This window comes from Lathamus discolor, chromosome 2 (assembly GCF_037157495.1).
Source record: "Lathamus discolor isolate bLatDis1 chromosome 2, bLatDis1.hap1, whole genome shotgun sequence".
Taxonomy (NCBI): domain Eukaryota; kingdom Metazoa; phylum Chordata; class Aves; order Psittaciformes; family Psittacidae; genus Lathamus; species Lathamus discolor.
This window is the reverse complement of record NC_088885.1, coordinates 137,342,551-137,362,278: the sequence shown is the minus strand read 5'-3', so window position 1 is coordinate 137,362,278 and position 19,728 is coordinate 137,342,551. Positions and strand designations below refer to the sequence as shown.

Genomic DNA, 19,728 nt, shown 5'->3' with positions numbered 1-19,728 from the left:
CACAATGTTGTTGATGGTCATGGCAGCAGGACAAGTGTTATTGAGCCTCTTTTGCGGAAGAGCTGGCAGTGGATGCTCTGAGGGCCTTGGCTGAGCTCAGCTGCTTGGGTTTGGTGCCTTGGCTCTCCTTAGGTTTGTACAAGAGCATGTTTGTACAAGCCTTGGCACTTCACACCAGAGGCCACTTGTGCAAACAAGTGGTCAGTTTGGGGAGCACCAATGTACTGATCATTTTCCCTTGCTTAGGATTTTCTATGAAAATATCCCACATATTTCAGGTTGCGCAGATTAATGGAAAGGCCAGATTCAGCAAACTAAGCAAGACTGTAACACTAAACCATAGCTACCCTGTTAGGAGACATCATAATCTAACAGGTTTTCTTAAGCACACCCCTCCCCATACTATTAAGCTTTGCAAAATTGCCTAATTCGTGTATATTTTACAAGGACTTTTGGCAGCAGCACTGACCTGCTAGCCAGATTAATGTGACAGAGTGTGACAATGGCTTCTCTCTGAAGTTTACTGGACCTCACAGCTAGGTCAGGGCTGCACAGTTTATCTTGGGCAGATGCAACTTCAGCACGAGCAAAACAGTTCAATGAAGTGGGAGGTGACTCAGAAGCCACGGATGTCTGAGGATATTAATGGCAATGCTTGGCTGCTCCAGCTTGCAAGCCTTCCTTCTGTGTCTCCAAAAGCTCTGCTCAGCATGGCTACATTTGTCCTGAAAGGGCTGACAAGCTTCAGAAGCTCTTTCTTTTGGTTAGAGAATTTACTGAGAATATAAAGATGACATTTTAACCCTCCTGCCTGCCAGGATGTTGTTAGAGGCCACAGCTGAGGCTGCCACTAATTACACTGCAAGCACAGATGGAGAAGCCCAGCCCTTATCCCACTGGGTGCATTCATTCTGCTGGCCCAAAGATCTGTTTCTTTTAGAGACAAACTGCATTTTGAGCACAAGAGATTCAAACCTTGGAGATGCTTGGAGAAGTTGGGGCAGGAGGCCTGGGTTTGGATTACTCCTTTGCAGAGAGCAAACCTCTTACCCGCTGGGAAGGCAGACAGCCCTGTCATATCAGACCTGCCTTAGCTCTCCCAGATAAGCTCTCTGTCCTTCAGAAACCTCCTGTGTCCGTGCACAGGTAGGAAGGGACAGCTGAAGAAACAACTCTATACCATTAAAAGGACGATAGAAGAGGTGGGGCTTTTCCCCACCAGCAGAACATCTTTCTTCCCCTTTCTGTACTGAAGGTGCTTTTTAGTTCCATAGTCCTTTAGCTGTCAATATTTATGAACAAGAAATAAAAATACATACTTCCCTTTGCAATAAATTCTGAGCCATGCATCTGCAGAGCGTGAGTAAAATAGGAAAGTAATGGTTGAATGAGTTGGGATTTCCCCTGGACCCTCCCTTCAAGCTGGAAGAACTTGATGTCACTCCAGAGAAGTGATGGCAGCCTGGCCACATCTCTAGGTGTGTGCTGAAATGGTCAGAAAGCGACTGTCCTCTCCTGGTGTGCTCTGAGGGACCAGTCTGCATGGAGACCAGGTCCCTCTGCTGTTGTTACGTTGAACTGTAGTACGTAGGTGCAGGACTCGCTGGGCCATGGAACAGTAAAACAACACATGGAGATGGATTTTAATGTGGTGATTGTTTTTTCTGGCTTAAATTACAAATGAATGTAGATGTTACATTGCTTGGGAAGATGCTCATTCTCCAAATGCCAGTAAGCTGACTGTATTTCTACAACAATTTTCTGAGCTTTTTGAATGAGTAATGGGAACAGACAGAAAGAGGAAAGGTGCACTTTGAAAGAAAGACTTTTCTGTCTGTAGAACACGTGATGAACGCAAGTAGAACACAACTGAAGGCAATTTTTTTCCCTAGGAAAAATTTTATATCAAAAGCAAATACAGGTCATTCCTCTGGAAGAGGAGAACGAACGTGTTAGTCATAGCAATCCTTTGTGAAACAGCAAGCTTTATTGCTTTCTGGTTTACTTCAGGTAAGACCTTGAATCTGGACTGAGAATTGACCTGGGCTCAGGGAACCACATTAACCAATGCCCCTTCAGCTTGAAAAATAGATTTTCAGTTCAGATTTTCCCTCCTATCCCAGCATAACCTGCTCTTTTCCCTAGAAGCTGGATGACAGTCTTCAGGATTACTGGCGTAACTCACTCAGCCACAGTTTCCTGCCTGCGGCTCATTCAGTGTCACACAAGGGTCTGGCATTTGTGTCAAGAGAGATAAAAGCTGTTTGAATGATGTGAAATTACAGGTGCTGCTCGGCCCTGCAATTCATAAGCTGAGCTAAATAATTTTACTGCCTTTTGCTGAGAACAGAGAAAAGAAGGGGACAGGAGGTAAATGTGGTGTCATCTACTGCAGTAATATTACACAGGGCTTCACCCTAATTTAAATCACACTGATGTGAGGGACAGTGCTGATTTACTGACGTGGGTGAACATGGAAAGACTCTCAGAGCTTCCTGTAACACCCTCCTTCATGTGGTTGATCTCCTTTGGACAGCAGAGAGGAGCCTTCCCTTTCTCATGACACACCACTCAGTACAAAAACACTCCAAACAAAACTAGCAAAGCTCCCAAAACAAACACCTCTCCCCTCATCGAATGGTATTTCAAAAGAGCAAGGTCTTTAAATGATGAGGATGGACATCCTTCCCTTCCAGCTCCTTCATCACACAGCATGGGCTGAGGCCCAATGTGCAAAGGGAGCTGCTTCCCCCCTGCTGCATGTGCTGCAGGAGCTGGGAGGGAGCAGAGTTCCAGCACTATGTGGTACAGCCTGTCAAGGCCACACACTGAACTCTGCAGATGAAAGTAAATATTGAGCAGCTGCTCCTTCAGGCAGCTTTGTTCACCCTGTGCAGGAAAGGAGGCAGGGAACCAGAGGAGAGGTAGTCTGTGCTTGTGGCAGTTAATACAGGTGCGGAAGAGAAGGAGTTGCAGGTCCTGGTACCGTCTTCTGGCATTTCCTCTCTTCAAGTGCCTGTGTTGTACCCTTAAAGTGCCCTGAATGTGAAATGTGGTTGGTTCTGAAAAAAAAAGTTCCCTCTGGTGTGTCTTCGTCACCTAACATAAGCATAGTGCTGCTAAAAGCCCTGATTTCATCACTCTGCCATTTCACATCCGTGTGCCACATTTTTCTTTCCGAGCTGTGTGACTCCAGTCTCTCTTCCCAGAGCTTGTGCTGATTTCCATATCTAATCCTATTGCATAGACCGCTGACTTAATCCTGTCCTTGCCTGCTCAGTATTGGCAGCCGTAAAAGACTGGTCAGGGCTTAAATGCCTCATTCCTTCATGAACAAGCTTTGCACTGAACTGTTCAAGCCATCCCTTTACAAACTCCCCCTGTGGACCAGCGTACACTTGCACCTCTCAGGCAAGCTGAAGCAAAGAGCATAACAAACGAGGGATGAGGAAACTTTCAATCTATTTTTTCCCCTTCCTACTCACACTTCTGTCAATATCAGAAGGGAAATGGGCCAAAGCTTGATGCTTTTTAATGTGAATGAGGCACTTTGATATTACCGGAGCGGGAACTGATCAGACAAGCTCCTCTATTCTTAATTCTGGCAAACAGTGGAGCAGTATGTTATCAACCCCTGCCTCAGGCAAGGCCAGCTTAGATCAAGCAGGAAACCAAATGTTGATGTTTCAGAGATTTCTTAGCTCTGAGATACTCTAATACACTGAAATATTTGTGCCGTAGAAATGAGATTCAGTGCACTCGCTATTTTCTCACACTGTTTGAACACCCAAAAGGGGTTCCCATGAATGCCTGCCTGAAAGTAGGCAGGGGGTTGCTGATGCCAAAACTACCTTGAAATGGTCGCACTGCTTTTTTACTAGATTAACATTAAAAGCCCAAATATGAGCTTTCTGTGGGATTCTTCAGTGTAATTAGATGTTAGAAGACATGTAAATGCATATGTGCCAGGGCAGAAGCTAACGCAATCCATCGTTAATGAGCAGGCAACAGTGTCACTTTGTCATCTCCGAATTGAGTAGGGTCACCACATGAGCCCTAAGCTGGAGTTTGGGGTTGCCATTGAGCACAGATCTATTTAAGGTCACAGGAACTGGACAAAGGATTAATATGAGTCTGACAAAAACAATGTTTGAAAATATATTTATTTTGTCAGATTTCATGAGCGGTAGCTGTTGCTCCATTCAAGCTGAATGATAGCGTTCAGCATGCGCACTTACTCATCCTGACAGCTAACAAGATAAACATGTCAGCATGTGATTTGCCAAATATCTTCCCATAGAATTCAGGCAGGAGTTGCCAGCAGAGCTGGCTTTTGAGCAGAGGGACTGAAGCATTCGAGCATACACACATGAGCCAGGCACAGCAAGCAAAACCCACTCCCAGCCTGTGAAGGATCCTTTCCGCCATGGCAGCCAAAGCTTAGGTTCGATGGCACTGTTCAGCTCAGCCAATGATGGTCTCTCCTGACCCTTTAGTATATCTCCAGAGATCCTGCTTTTGTGGCACAGGATAATTGCTGGGGAAGGTCTGATATTCAGCCGAGCTGAATAGGTGTAAGGAGCTGGCAATGTTTGTCAGGCCTTGGCAGCAGTGGAGGAAAAGGGCAGTACTAGCAGCCCCCAGATTGGCTTTTCCTTTCACTGTGGGGTAATACTTCCCAGAGACTGAGCTCATGACCTTTATCACAGTGAGTTTTATTTACAGATTGGGAAATGGCAGGGTGTCCTTTAAGATGAAAGGAATCAAAACACAAGGGAAAAAGAAAGATTTTGCAGAAGCAAAAGATCTGACTGGAGAACTGTTTAGAGAAGTCTGTATAAACAGACCTGCTAGGCTGATATCTCACATTTTAGCCACAGCTTCTTGGAGCCTTTAGCTAGATAATGAAGGGATTTTTAGGCTTTGGACTCCCTGGTGCATCTGTCTTTTAATAACATTGCACCTATTTCCTCATGCGTTTGCAGCTGACTCCGGTGTAATTTTCCCCTGCCTTCCCTGTTTTATGTTCCCTCTCTGTCCTGTGATCAGTCACCAGCAGGTAACAGCCACTGCTTTTTTGTCTTGAAGATGCTCAGAAACATTTTGTAGCCTCTGGGCCTCACTCAGGTGTCTATTCCCTTCTATGAAAGAGGATTAATTGCTACGTTGCTAATAATAGCTCCAGCATGAGCTTTGTGGCAAAGGCTGAAACGCTTCCAGAAAGGCAGAAGTAAAGGTCTGGTATGAGGAGACCTCCCACTGCATCAGGCTGTGATGGAGAAAGGGGACCTTCTCTCTCAAGCTGCCTTCTAAGGACAGTGCTGGGATGATGGGCAAATCACTGGCTTTCCCCTTCATGGCTTGCCCTCACAGCAACTGGCTATGTTTTAATCTTAATCCACTGCACCAATAATTTTACTGAAAGAAATCTTTAAATAGCAACTAACAACTACATATTATACCAAAGAAGAACTAGGAGGATAAATTATGATTTATTTAATGCTCAACTGTTCTCAAAGGTGTAAATCTCTCATAAACACTGCTGGTGGTTAATGTCCGGTGGCTCATCCATAGCCCACTACTTACCTGTCAAGGAAATATGAGATATTGGGGTACTAAACTAGTCAGTGAAATGAAAATGTAGCTTGTCCATAAGGATCTTCTGGTTACCAGCAGTTTTTGGATTAGCTTGTTTCTGAAATACATTTTAGTGGAAGATGACTTTCAAAGGAGCTCACACCCTGCTGCACTTGTAACAGTCCTAAAAAGACACATATCTCTCTTTCCTTGCTTGTACAGCCATGATGCATCCCACCCATCATTTCAAGTGTTTGCCCCCAGACCCCAAACCACATCCCACACCCTGACCCAGCTTTGCTGTGGCTGTGCTGTGAGTGCCCCTGCAAAGTTTTGGAGGTCAAACCCAACTCATTGTCTTCATCACACTCCTCAGGGTGTCATGACAGAGTCTGCCCTTTTGGGCTCCTCTTTGCCTACTGCCTGCAATAAAAGTTCCCCCTCGACCACCACACAGGAGGCTCAGGTGATGCTTGCTCCACAGAAGCGATGTCTGAGTCTCCTCAACGGAGTTCAGTCCGCAAACCAGAAAACGCTGGAACTGGACAGCTCTGCAAGATTGCCCACCATCCCTCAGTGTTGATCGTGATTAACCAGAAGACAGCATGTGCAAGTACTCCAACAGCAGCTAGGTTTGCAGATGGACCATTCTTCAGGCTGTACTGGTTTCTCTGTCTCCTGTGGATTCATCCTGGCCTCCCCTTCCCATTCCTCTGATGGACTCAAATGCTGATAAACTGCAGCGGTGTGTAGGTATATGGTCCCATGATACAAACAGGAAGTGCTGTCTTATCTCAAAACCAGGCGCTGGTTAGCCTGGTCTTCAGTACCTGTTAGAAACCCAGTCCAGAACAGGTGGTCTCATCTCAGAACACCACACTTGCTCCCCTGTGGTGGACAGCATGGCCTCTGTGGGTGGAAGGTTTTGGACATTTAGCATGTGCTTGCTCTACAGGTCTCCTTTTCTGACACTCCTGAGACTGAGCACTGGTGGAGCCATCATGCTGTGAGAGAGTGGCTTCTCCCTTCTCCTCTTGGCCTGCTGCTGGCTGGAGGTGAGTGAGGGCCACAGCCTTGAGCATTGTCTTTGGTCAGTCAGTGGAAACAGAAGGTCCTAGTGATGACTGAGCCCCTTAGGCCCTGCCTTACACCACCCATAAGGCCAGCGTCAGCAGAAAACTGTCATAAGATCCCAGGAACCCAAGGAATGGAAACATTTTGGGATACATACAGGGAGAGGAAAGGGACTTCCCTACAAGCTCTAAGGTGCTTTGGATGTGCTTTTTTGGGGTGTTCTTATTGATTAGGAATTCATGTACTTGGAAACCGACCCAGAAGTCCCCAAAAGGGGAGCATGGTGGCCCTGAGGACCTTGGGACCTTCTGGTGGCCCAGCTCTCACCCTTGTCTGGGTGCTGCTCTCCCAGGGCTGTTGTGAGTGCCTTTCCTTTACACAGGAGGAGCACCAGGGTGTTTTGTATTGTGCAGATGTTTGCAAACCTGCAGGAACACAAGAGTGCAGACAGCGATGGGGAGAGGAGAGCAGAAGCTGTTGCCCGAGACAGGACTAACAACCACATTTAAAGTCCAGGTAGAGGTGGGTGTTTCTGAGGTCCTGCTTCCACTTCCTGTGCCAAGAGAGACTCGGGAAGGGAAGCACTGAGGAGTAGGGCTTTGCAGGAAGGCTGGGGGCTTGGTGGTACCCAGAGGCATGGACACTGCACAGCCTCACTTCAGTATGACCTAGCTCAGCCCTCCAGGAGCGATCCTTGCTCAGAAATGTCTTCCTCAGCTTCCTCTAGTAGTTGCATACAAGGCGTCCACCTCCCAGAGCAGCCCTGGGTGAAGGCTTTGTCTCTCCCTGCTGGTGGCACTGGTGGTAAGACCAGCCCTTCGGAGACAGAAAGGTGGTGCCCAGCACCTCTGCAGAGGATGGGAAGACAGCTTATGTCCCTTCCCCATTTCTCTCACAGGATAAATCAACACTGTGGCTTTTCATTGATCCACTGGTATTCTGAAGGAATTTACCTAGTCTTTAATGTGGGTTGTTTCCCCGAGTTAAACTGAAAAGTGTTATAAACTGAGGCTACACTTACACCAGATATCAATGAGCTGCAGTGGAGATCTATGGAAATACCCTGTGCTGTGCATAAAGGGCACAGACTCTTCAAAAAACCTCGTCCTTCAAATGGTTTGTGCTAGCAAAAATCTGGTGTGACCGGAGCGTGCAGGTGTTCCATGCCAGCATAGTGCAGGAGGATGCACCCTAGTGCACTAGGGCTCTCCCCTAGTGTTTGCACAGAGATGGAATCCAAGGACAGAGGTGTGCAGAAGGTTTGACAGTGGGTTTAGGTGGTTTTCATCCAGACATAATAGATGATTAATTGGATACTGAGCAAAGCTAACAGGAATAGCTTGAAGTTTGTGGCTGCTCAGGCACGAGAGAACCAGCTATCAGCTCCCACTGCACTGCACTCAGATCCAGCTCAGTGAGGAAGACAGTAAACATACCTTGTAAGTACAGCCTGCAAACAAGCAGCGCAGGATGACAAATAGGGAAAAGTATAGCCTATCAGAAACAACTCAAATCACAGCTGTAAATATGATTGAGATGTAGTTTAAAATTCAGAGATTTGCTGTAACTCTAAATGGACTGCTAATGTGCTGCATTATATTTGTAATTTTTCAACAATGTAATTTAATGTGAGGCTATTTTTCAGCATTTCAAGACACTGTCAGAAGGCTGAGCTGAAAAAAGGAAGAAACAACACAGTGGAAAATTTCAAACATCTAAAAAGAAAACACCACACACCAATATGTAAAAAAAAAAGTTTGAAAATATGAGTTATCTCTTGATCTCATTAGAATAGATAATATCAGAGGAGCTTTCACCTTTCAGCTTTCTCCTCTACTTTCTCATTGTTTGAAAAGTTAGTGAGAAGAAAATAAAAGAGAACAGAATCTCATAGTCCAAAGATTTACTCTGTCATATCCAATGACAGAAGAAATACATGGGAAAAAAAGGAAAGAATAAAACCCATTTAAGTCTCAAATTTGGAAATACCTAAATGTCTCTTTTGGGGGATTCCCCTTCCCTCCCAGGCTGCAGAAGGAAATTAATTCTTTTCATAAATGTCACTCCTTCTTTGTGGAAAAAAGAAAATGATTCATGCGAAAATTTCCACTGGGTCCAGTTGGAACATCTTTGCTATTTGAAGTGGTATGTAATCAAACTGCATTCTTACATCCTTTTATGGATATTTGTGTCATATAGAGTATGCAGCCTTGAACTTAGCCTTTCACATACAAGAACATGAGCTGAATTTATTTTACGTCATCTTGTAGGGGTATTTCACTAAGCCCATTAAAAAAAAAAAGGAAAAAAGGTAGAAAAAAAGGAGTATCTCGACAAATAAAACTACAACTGGTTATGGGGATCCCGCTGAAATTACAAATTGAAAAGCATTCCTATGGGTGGAAAGTAACACAGACCAGGAAGAAGAGATGATGAACCCCTACAATGCATGAAAATGGAGCTATTTTGCAGGAAAGTCATTCCACAGCAATTTCTCTTCATGGGCATGTACTCCGTAAGTCAGGAAGTACACAGTGTGAAGCTTGCACTGCGATTTTTTTTTCACTCATCACTCCTAAACCAATGTTCATATCGATGGCATTTGAAATTTCTAATCAGTATTCTTTGTGTGTTTGCTAAAAGCACAAATAAACAGTGGATGTTTAACTATATGTTTAATTATGAAGTTTCAGTTCCAAAACCCAAGGCCTGATACTAAGGTTGGGCTGAGATTCCACTAAATTTAATGGAATATTTGACTAAGTGAAAAACCCAGGGCTAGCTCCTGGAGGCCAGGTGCAAACTGGGAGCTTAGCTTATATTGCATCCACTTATTTACAGGTATGGCCAATAGTATATGCAATCCTGTTTGGACAGGGGGCAGGGGGTTGCCTCATACAGCAAACACACAAAGCACAGGTCCAGGATGGTTATTTGAGTTGAAAGGGTGTTTTCTTGCTTTCACAACTTAAATACTGCTAGTGATGCTTTTTCTGCATGGCATTTACACACACATACATACACAGACCAGAGAACTGTGCTAGAGAACTCAAAGTTTTACTGATGACTCACAGGTATCTACATGAATTACAGCTTATTACAATAATTAGGACCTGCAGATCTACTCTAATTTTGAGTGCAGGTGTGGGAAGGAGATGAAAGGTTGCTGTTTCAAATTATGTTAACTTTCACTGCATTTTGGCAGGAGTGGTATGAAAAGAAAAGACTGGGTTAATTCTGCCAAGAGTTTTAATACCATCCCTAATGCAGTTAATGTGCTAGATCTGTGAAAAACAAACAAACAAACAGTATTGTCAGAAGTTCAAAAGGGTGAATGGGGAAAGAAACATTTACTGGGTCAGCCGCTTGGCACTCTCGACTATGAAATAAGCCACAGCCAGTCAACCAAAAATATATACTCTGTACACCAGATTCCAGCCGATTTTTAACATTCTGCATTATTAACATATTCCAGGTCCATTTACTTAATCATAATTAATACTGCTTGCTCATTCTCTAAAAAAAAAATAAATATTAATTTAGCAGTTACTGCTTAGATTTGGGTGCACATGTAAAACATCACATCTTACATCTCCAATAAGACCTGCCTGTATTTCCAACAACCACACATGTCATGAAAAGTCTTGTTGTACCTTCAGTTACTTCTCAAATAAATTGAAACCTTGGAGTTGTTTTTAAATGTGTAGGCAATCAAAATTTTGGATATTGGGGCAACCTGAATTCTAGGAGATCGCATTAAGGAAAGATACTTGAGAATCACTAATAGTTGCTGACAATGTGGTAATTCTTTGACATGGTGAGATTTAGGCCTCTCTCAGTGAAAGGCAGCAAAGCTGCATGGAGGTATCTGCTCTGTTCCTTCTCTGAAGTGTTGCAGAAGAAACTGAAAGAAGTAAAAATCCTGCAATTTTCACAGCAATTTTTAGGAGCAAGTACAATAAGAATGAAAACGCAGCAATCAGTTCTCATTGCAGCCTGTTTTGGCTCTTTTTGACAGCAGTGACCAAGTGTCCTTCAAACTGATACTTATATGTCCATTAATGACTTTGATCTAAGAAAAAGCCAAACACAGAAGGTGGAAGGGAACTTTTCTCCTTCTCATTTTTATGCGGAAAACCACCCAAACATGGTACTGGCCCAGCTGAACACAGAGATGCTGCTGAAGGCTCTGCCATGCTCTGTAGCTCTTTCCTGCTCACACTGGGAACAACAGAGACAGAAAAGCTCCTAAAGCACAGCTCTATTTACCCCAAACCAGGAGTATGTAGCTTGGGGGAACTAGAAGAACTAGAAATACAAACTTAGTTCTCTCCCCCTGTTTAGACTCCTTTTCACAATGCTTGTCTCCACCAGTCTGCTTCTTCCAAGAATGTTTCCCTGTGTTTTCCACATTGCCTTTTACATATAGAAAAAAGTTTACTAAGTCAGTTAAAACAGCTGCTACATGCCTTCAACTACATCCTTCCTATACACTAAACAGAAAAAAAAAAAAAAAAAGTAAGTTTTTTTGAATGCTTTAAATTAAAGAAAATTGTGCAATTAGTAATTTCTGGAATGGTGTGAGGTGATTTTTGTTAGACTTCACATCCCCTCCACACATGTACCAGTAACTGTACATCAGGAGTGTGCCCCTAGATATCTTCTTTGTACATCTAATGACTTTTATCACAGGATCAAAACCATGATCATCTTTGTAACATTAATTTGTAAGCAAGATCTGTGTTTTCCATTTAATATGTCTGACACAACAAACCCACATCTTACAACATTACCTTACAGAGTACTTTTACACTTTGTTATATACTTCGTTAGCACTGACGTAACAGAGCTAAATAGGCTTCCATTTACACAGCTCTCAGTGACTGGCTCTTCTCCCAGCCTGGTATAACCTTCAAAACACTTCTACATCCAGCACTTTCTAATCTGGTGCCAGAGAAGATTTATTTGCTTAAATATGAGAGTCATTCCTGAAGACCATGCACCACTGTTTTTCTATTAAAAAAGCAAAGCAGTAAACAAGATTAACCTGAAGTAACCATTTTGACTCACTTCCATTTCTGTGTGTACAAAACTGCACAGGGCAGAGTCACTTACCAGTGTCGGGGAAGAAACCATGCCGAGGAATAGTTTTCAGATTACAGGTGGGAAGGTCAGGGTGGTCTCTCGTGAGTGCACTTTACACTAACTCTTTACAAGCTGATCTGTCACAGTGATGACACAGGTTATCTCGGGACCAGGGCAGAGACTGACTGCTGTCACTACACCCTTGTGCCGAGCCAAAGCAGTAGCAGCAGCAGCTCGCCTGCTGGAAAGTGAGTCCCTTGGCCAGAAGCCTGCAAACTCACATGCAGCAGCCCTTGTGCATTATGGCAGTTGTCCCATGGTGACAAAGAGCATTTGCACTCTGTAGGTTCTTCAGAAAGTTCCCATTTTCAGTGCTGCCCAGGCACTGCAGTCAGGAGAGCACAAATGCAGAGGCCCTGCTTTACCAGAGCATCCAAGAAGACACCTGGATGCTGTTGATGTCCAAGACGCCTGGATGACACACTTGGAAATGATCCCCTCTTGTCCACCTTTACTTTATTTGTTGGGACAGAGGTTAGATGAATTGGGTGAAGAAACAACGTTGGAATCAACTTTTCTCATTTCAGGAACAAGCAAGGCCGCAGGCACGCACATCAGTGGTCATTTCTCAGCACTGCCAGGGACAGTTTCAGATTCTTTTTGCCCATAGTATAGCTGTTTCAACCTTATCAAACAGTGTTTGCAGGTCAAACACAAGCACACCCACCCATGCATGGGCAGCCAGGGCCACCGACCATGCATGCACCAGCAGTGAGTAGCCCTAGGTCTTATCAGCAACAGAAAGTTGGGCCACTAACCAAGAATTTGCTTTGCAAATAAGTGCAAAATCTTGGCTAACACTAATATCAGTCATGGGTGGCTTCTTTCAGCGGTGTAAGCTGTTACAACTCACTCAGGTTTCAATTTCAGAGACATTAGCATGATTTTGCACCACTTTCTATAAGTCAGTGTGATCTTGAGTGTTACACCGCACTGGTGCAAGATCTTATGTGGAGAAGGCCTAATGTGGTGCGTATTTGAACTTGAGAACAAGTGGAATTAGCCTACCTGTGTGCATTGAAGATTCATGTCTGGTTTTATTACATTATCAGCTTTATGCACTCCATAAAATACACTATAGGGTCTTCTCAATGAAACCTGAAATTGCATTGAATGCAACTGGCTTTGTGCCTTAACATATATTTCATTATCCTAAGCTTCTTAGGCCTCTACATGAAATTAGATCTATATATAGCAACAACCCACGTTCACTGAGGAACTTAGTTTTTCCACCATACCTTCTCCATGAAGCCAAGAAAAACAGCACAGTCATCTACAGGGACACCTCCAGGGACAGGCTCTTCTCTGGGTTTGTTTTTTATTTCTGATTTTCATGTTTAATTCTTTCCCCCTCGTTCACAGTCAGGATTAAAGGGGTGTTTGCAGGCTGTCACCATCCAAACCCGAAGGAATCAACATGGAGCAGAGAAATTTGCAAAACCCCTCTGTAATAGGAATCTCCAAGCACTTTGCCAGTTGCTAGTGAAACCATGCTATGCTGCACCAGAACAAAACACCTTAAAGATGCCTAAATACGTTACAGTTCATATCAAATGTTCAGAAGGTTTAACGGAAGGTGGGAATGGAGAGGAGTCTCGATATAAACAGCTTGAACCACAGAGACTGCCTGTGTTTGAAGGTAAATAGATAGAGATCTGTTTGAAGCAGGGAAGAAAAATATTTTAAAGCCTTAATATACAGTTGGGCTTTTGTTGTTGGTTTTGTGTTAAATGTTTGTTTGGTTTGAGGTCTTGTTGGGCTTTAGTAGCCAGGTCTAGGAAATGGGAAAAGGTTGGAAATAAAAGACTTTTAACAATACAGTGAACAACAATCTGTAGCATTCACAGGAGGTTTGCCTTTGTGCCAGGCACAGTCCTTTCATTTCACATATTACAAAGGAAAGACTGTAGTGACTTTTTCTCAAGACCAAATGAAATGGTCTGTCCCTCTGCAGCCAGTCAGGGAGAGAATGCAACTTTCTGTGAAATGGTGCCAAAGATATAGTTACTTTGAGGGAATGATTTTCAATTTCTTGTGAAAGCTCTTGTTTTGCAGAAATTAGAGTGTTGTAACACATTGCTTTGCTTCACAGAAGTTTTGATCATCTTTTTCCCCAGACACAAAGTGCCTAGGACACGAATGCTTGAATTCTTGCAGGCACACAAGCTTACATTATATTACACCCAATTTAATGACTTTACGTTGGCTTCCAGGAAAGTAATGTATTGATTTTGAAGTTCTCTTTATTAACTGCCATTAAGAGACTTTCAGAGGACTTGCTACATCACAGCTGTCTGATCTTTTTTTCTCTTTATTAACCACACCATTATTTAAAATGCAGATTGGCTGGCTATTTAATTTGGCCTGAATTTATGGATCCTCACAAAATTAAGAGGAGATTTTTTATAAGATGTATCTCCAGACAAATTGAGTAGTGAGAAAAAATACACCTTCCTTTTATCTCACAGAACTACACCTTCCTCCTGCCAGGAAATGTCTCACTTCATCTTTGCAGTATCTTTTGCTTCAATCATGTAAAAAATATGCAATAGTTTTTTCTAAAGTGTAGCAAAAAAATCTTTGTAGACTTTTATTCCTGTTGTTTACATTAATGTTTTAGACAACAACCTATAATATTAGATGGCAACCTTACATAAAACCCTTTATGGGGAAGGGAGGCAAGTCTGGACATTTTAGAACATCCTTTATAGAGAAAGGTGAGGCATATATGCCCTTTGGATTTTGTAAGCTTGCTCTGAATGTGATGTTGAGATACTGAATGTGTAGTGACATACTGAAGGCAAATAGCACACCAACCAGATGACCAGCAAGCCCTGCTACGCTCTCCATGGGGCAGTTTTCTTTTCACCCGTTATTCACAGTCTGCTGCAGAGGTTCCACAGAGGTGCTGACCTCAAAAGGCTGGCGAAGCAGCGAAACAGTGGGATTTGCTTTCTTTCTTTCTTCAACTAGGAATTATTGCATCATCAACATCTGCAGTCACAAGAACATTGTTTTCTCCTAGAAGACAAATTAAAGGGCAGTTTTCCTGTGCCTAAAAATTGTGCAAGCACATTTTATGCCAATGTTATCCCACTGGTAAGTTACAAGCTCCAAAGAAGTTTGTAGAGAAGATTCATGGCAAAGAAAACTTGCTCAAGGGAAACTGTGGGAAGCCCATCAATTTCAAACTTTAAACTAAACCTTGACAAAAGACACAACATTGACTGTATGAAACAATCCTCGGCAGAAGGGAAAGAAAGATGAAAAGCCCTGCTACAGCAGTGTTACATGCTGCAGTTTCCAACCACAGCTTCACACAACAATTCTTTTGGCATCAGGGATTGTTGTTCCAAATTTCTCCTGAGCCACAATTCTAATGTAAGTGCACTGAGATCAGCCAATTTTCATCTACTTGGGTGATGAAGGATAATGAACCCATAAGTTACACTTTTCTTCCATCCAGCTGGCTAAGGGTTGCTGCTTTAAACTGCCAAGCCTGCCAACAACCTGGCACAACTCTTGGTCTTGTAACAACATCTGAGGCAACTGCAGTGTTTCCTGGATTATAAATTCCTTACTTTTTATACCATTGTACTGAACACAGGCATTTCGTTCTCCACTTTCTTCTTTCATTATTTTTTTTTTTAGCAAACAGAATAGCTGAGTACTTCAGGTATCTTGGCTCTACATTACCTTTACTTGGGCACAAAAAGAACTTCTCATCTTCCCCTTTGCACTTCATGATATTTTACATGATACATCCCATTTCCCTAAAGACGTTTTCTCCCAACATAATACAAGGCAAGAGCATATTTTTCATTCCGCAAAAGGCAGAATCTTATTGTATGCAATTGCTGGTTCTACATTTTTAACCACTACTTTTTGATTACAGCCGTGCCTGCAAGAAGAATAGGTCTTCCCCGTGCTGCTTCTTTTGGCTGTGTGAAATGTAAATATGCATATTACTAGTGACAGAAACTGACTTTTAAAATAATATTTGGAAAAATATTTGAGCGCAATGAGTATTTTAAAGACAGCTTTTGTTTCACTTTAAAGTACCAAGAACAGTTTTATACAAGTAAGTTCCTTGCAATTTCCTTTAGCAAAGAGATGCAGTTAATACCATGTATCAAATCTGGAGCCAGGGTTGGCAGATGGACAAGGGAGTAACTGATGTGTTGGGGAGTTTGAAGACTGAGTTATCTGTAAAGTGCCTTCTTCAGCCACTATTATTACTGCAAATTTTAACTTTAACTAATACCCTGAGAAGTCTTCAGTGTCATTAATTTTATCCACTAAGAAAATTGAGAGGATACTAGATGAATTTGTAATAAAACCAAACACAGAGGGAGATCTTCTGACATTTCACTAACTTGTAAGTGCTTTATGAGGGATGACTCCAAATTATTTGTACTAAAGGCTCAGTAAGCACCAAGAACAGAAGCAAGATATGTGAGATCCGTGTAGATTTCTGTTCAGGATGATGAAGAAGGGTGAGCTCTCTTTCTCTTTGCTGAATTTTCTCTGAATTGGCTCCAGTAGGGCTTATTTCCTGCAGACATGAGAAAATGACTTTAGGTAAAGAATAACTTAGACATTTATTAGACTTTGCAGTTTTAGTATCCTAACTCTTATTCTCAAAAAAAGCCAAACCCAACAGTTCAAAGTTTGAACATATTCCCTGTTTCCCGGCTCATGGTATTACTATGCAGGAAGATTTTTGTACTAAACATTTCTATTTTTTCCCCTCAATATTATTTTCTGGAAGTCTTTGTGCAGAACTTTGAAGAGAAACAGCTACAATTTCACCTGCAGAGTCCGTTTTTTTTAACCAACAGAAAATACTCCACCACTCCAACATTTCATTTAAGGTCAAAAAACCCACCAAATTCTGTCTTTCCCTTTCCAAACTGTGAATCAGCCACAGTGAAAATGGGCTGCAACAGTTTTCAGATTCCAGCAAGCTGGAGTATTACTCAGCTGCAAAGTTAATTCATCTATGAAGTGTAAATTAGGAGATGCCCAAACCTCAGCTGCTTTCAAATTATGACCAAAGATAAAGGATACCTCATTAGAGGAGTGTCCCACACCTCTAGCCACATTGAGGCTAGGAAATGGAGCTTTTCTTTTTAGTTTTTGACAAATTAAATCTGCACAGAAGGCATACCTTTCGGGTGTGCCAAGACCACCCAGTTACCGAGGCAGAATTAGAACTTGGGAGTTCCTGGTTTATTGTCTTAATTTAAAACCACTAGACTGAGCTTATTCTAAGGGAGGAAGGGAAAAAGTGGCCAGAAAGGAAACTTTTATAGCATGGTAGTAAATTTAGAGCTTGTTAGAACGCTGGATATTAATGGCAACAGGGGGATTTTTGTAAAAATCAGGATAACTTCTGGAGTCTACTGCAACTGCTCAAAGTGCTACAGTGCAGAACACCCAACGCCATCTGCCCACACTTACAAATGTTTTAAAGAAATTCATACTGACTTGCCTAATGCTTATCTGAAGTTGCAGTCTTTGTTTCTTCATATTCGAAGCCAGTGTAAATCAAAGGAACTCTGGGAGCTTTTACTACAGTTACTTTCAACTGGGCTGATAGTTTTTCCCACATAGAGGAATCTAAAAGTGGTAAGTTAAAATAACCAAACAGGTATTAATTTCACTTTGTTAGCTTACACCAATAAAGTAACCTTGGTCTTTCAAAGCTTTAGCTGGTCAGCAAATTGTTTCTGCAAATACCGCAAAACTTCTGTTTTAAAGGATCATCCACTACTGTGTGAATAAACACTGTGCAATAAACAACACTGTTCCATTTGCAACTCCTCTGAAGCTTGCCAATTCCTGATGTTTCATATAATCTTACACCTCAAGCCAATTTAGAAGTATTGCAGCAGCAACTCTGAGACTAACCACTGCAGAAACACAGAGCAGTAATGTTCTCCCCATCCATCACTTCACAGATGAGAGAGGGATGGATAAAATTTTCGTTGACACCTAATAGAGCACACACAGCAAATGTTTACTCAGTTCTTCTGCTTTGAAGATATTGTCAAGCGCTCTGCTGACAGCCATTACTGTTCCTGCTTGTTTAGACAGAGCTCTGAAATGCAGAGATATGAAACATGAAAAGTATCAGACTTCAGTGATTTCACAGTGTGATGACAATGCTATATATTACAAATCCATTGCAAATCCAAGTCTGAAAGACATACAAATACTGCTGTTTGAACTACAATTCAGGCTATTTGGAAGGAAAAAAAGAGCTTGTGACCTGGAGCTCTTACTGAACTTCCAGCATTTGGAGTGCAAAAAAAGTAATTCATTTCCATGCAGTCACCAGGCATGAAATCTTATACTGACCCCCTTGTGGGGTAGTGGTACACGGGTGGTACACAGAATACATGTGTACTTACGTAGAGTTTATCGAATTATTTCATTTATTATCTTCTCATACCTGTGGAGACAGTACAGTTTCCTAGAGGATTGAAAAGGTTTTAAAATCCGCACATGCCAAAACCTAAGTTCAGCCATTGAACAAGCTACAGGTATTTGTGCATTAAGAAAAAAACACCTGAACAAAACCAATGCTTTCACCATTTTATGGAGATCTAGCAAGACCAGCTTTTTAACAAATTTCTTCTACTGCTATACTAACCCTTCCAAGAAGCTTGCCATATAGCCAGAAGGGACTCCTGCTTGGAGGGACAGCAATACTAAAGCTAGGCCAAGTTCCCAATACAGCTGTATCCTGTTTACCGTTGCAAAAAGGGCCTGTAGGAATTCACAACAACTAGTGTGTATTTGCTTCTTGACATTTCATGTTAAAGGTTCAAGCTACATTATAAAGTCTTAAAATATCTACTACACAGAATTCAGCACTGCTGAAGAGAAGCATGCATTCGTTGGTGGATATTTATAGCTTTCTCTGCCTCTACAATGAGCAATTTGGAGGGGTAAAGCTGTCAGAATTTTATTTCCATTCAGAAACTATGCCGTGATTTATGCTTGTTAAACTTTCCATGGTTAAATGTCTCATGGCTCACTTTCTAGTAATTCCTTTTATTAAACTCATCTTACAATGAGCTGAAGCTTGATAATACCCACAGAATGAACAGCACAGCAGTTTTCTTGAAAACTGTGGACATTTTGTTATCTGCCTTTGAACAATCATTAGCCTCTACATTGTGAGTCATATTAAAAGCTGTGATACCTTTCTGTCACAGTAATAGAAATTTAAAGCAAAATAAAAATGATGACATGAAGTGTAAAAGAACTGGGATGTTTCTTCTAAGCACAGGCAGTGATATGATTTCTCTGCAGCTTTATTACTGACATAACATACCTGGAAAAAGCAAAAGATAGAGACGATTTAGGATAGGTAACATTGAATAATCACATTCACGAAGGTGAATCATAGAATCATAGAATAGTTAGGGTTGGAAAGGACCTCAAGATCATCTAGTTCCAACCCCCCTGCCATGGGCAGGGACACCTCACACTAAACCATCCCACCCAAGGCTTCATCCAACCCGGCCTTGAACACTGCCAGGGATGGAGCACTCACAACCTCCCTGGGCAACCCATTCCAGTGCCTCACCACCCTAACAGGAAAGAATTTCCTCCTTATATCCAATTTAAACTTCCCCTGTTTAAGTTTTAACCCATTACCCCTTGTCCTGTCACTACAGTCCCTGACGAAGAGTCCCTCCCCAGCATCCCTATAGGCCCCCTTCAGATACTGGAAGACTGCTATTAGGTCCCCACGCAGCCTTCTCTTCTCCAGGCTGAACAGCCCCAACGTCCTCAGCCTATCTTCATATGGGAAGTCAAAATATTCCAGAGATCATAACACAAGTAACAAAGAAACTCAGTGAAATCACAGTTTTGAAGACTTTCCCAAAGATTCATACCTCACACTGGACATGTTTT

At 42.3% G+C, this 19,728-nt stretch overlaps 1 protein-coding gene across 5 annotated transcripts in view; it reads right to left on the bottom strand.

The window, feature by feature from the left end:
- CPQ (carboxypeptidase Q) overlaps positions 1 to 19,728 on the bottom strand; it is a 199,817-nt gene that overhangs the window by 6,637 nt on the left and 173,452 nt on the right. For all 5 annotated transcript variants that reach the window (XM_065668655.1, XM_065668647.1, XM_065668648.1 and 2 more), the window contains 2 exons: positions 17,291 to 19,141; positions 11,767 to 16,351 (listed from right to left, as the gene is read on the bottom strand). The gene's annotated coding sequence lies outside the window, so the exon portion shown is untranslated. The remainder of the gene's footprint in view (positions 1 to 11,766; positions 16,352 to 17,290; positions 19,142 to 19,728) is intronic.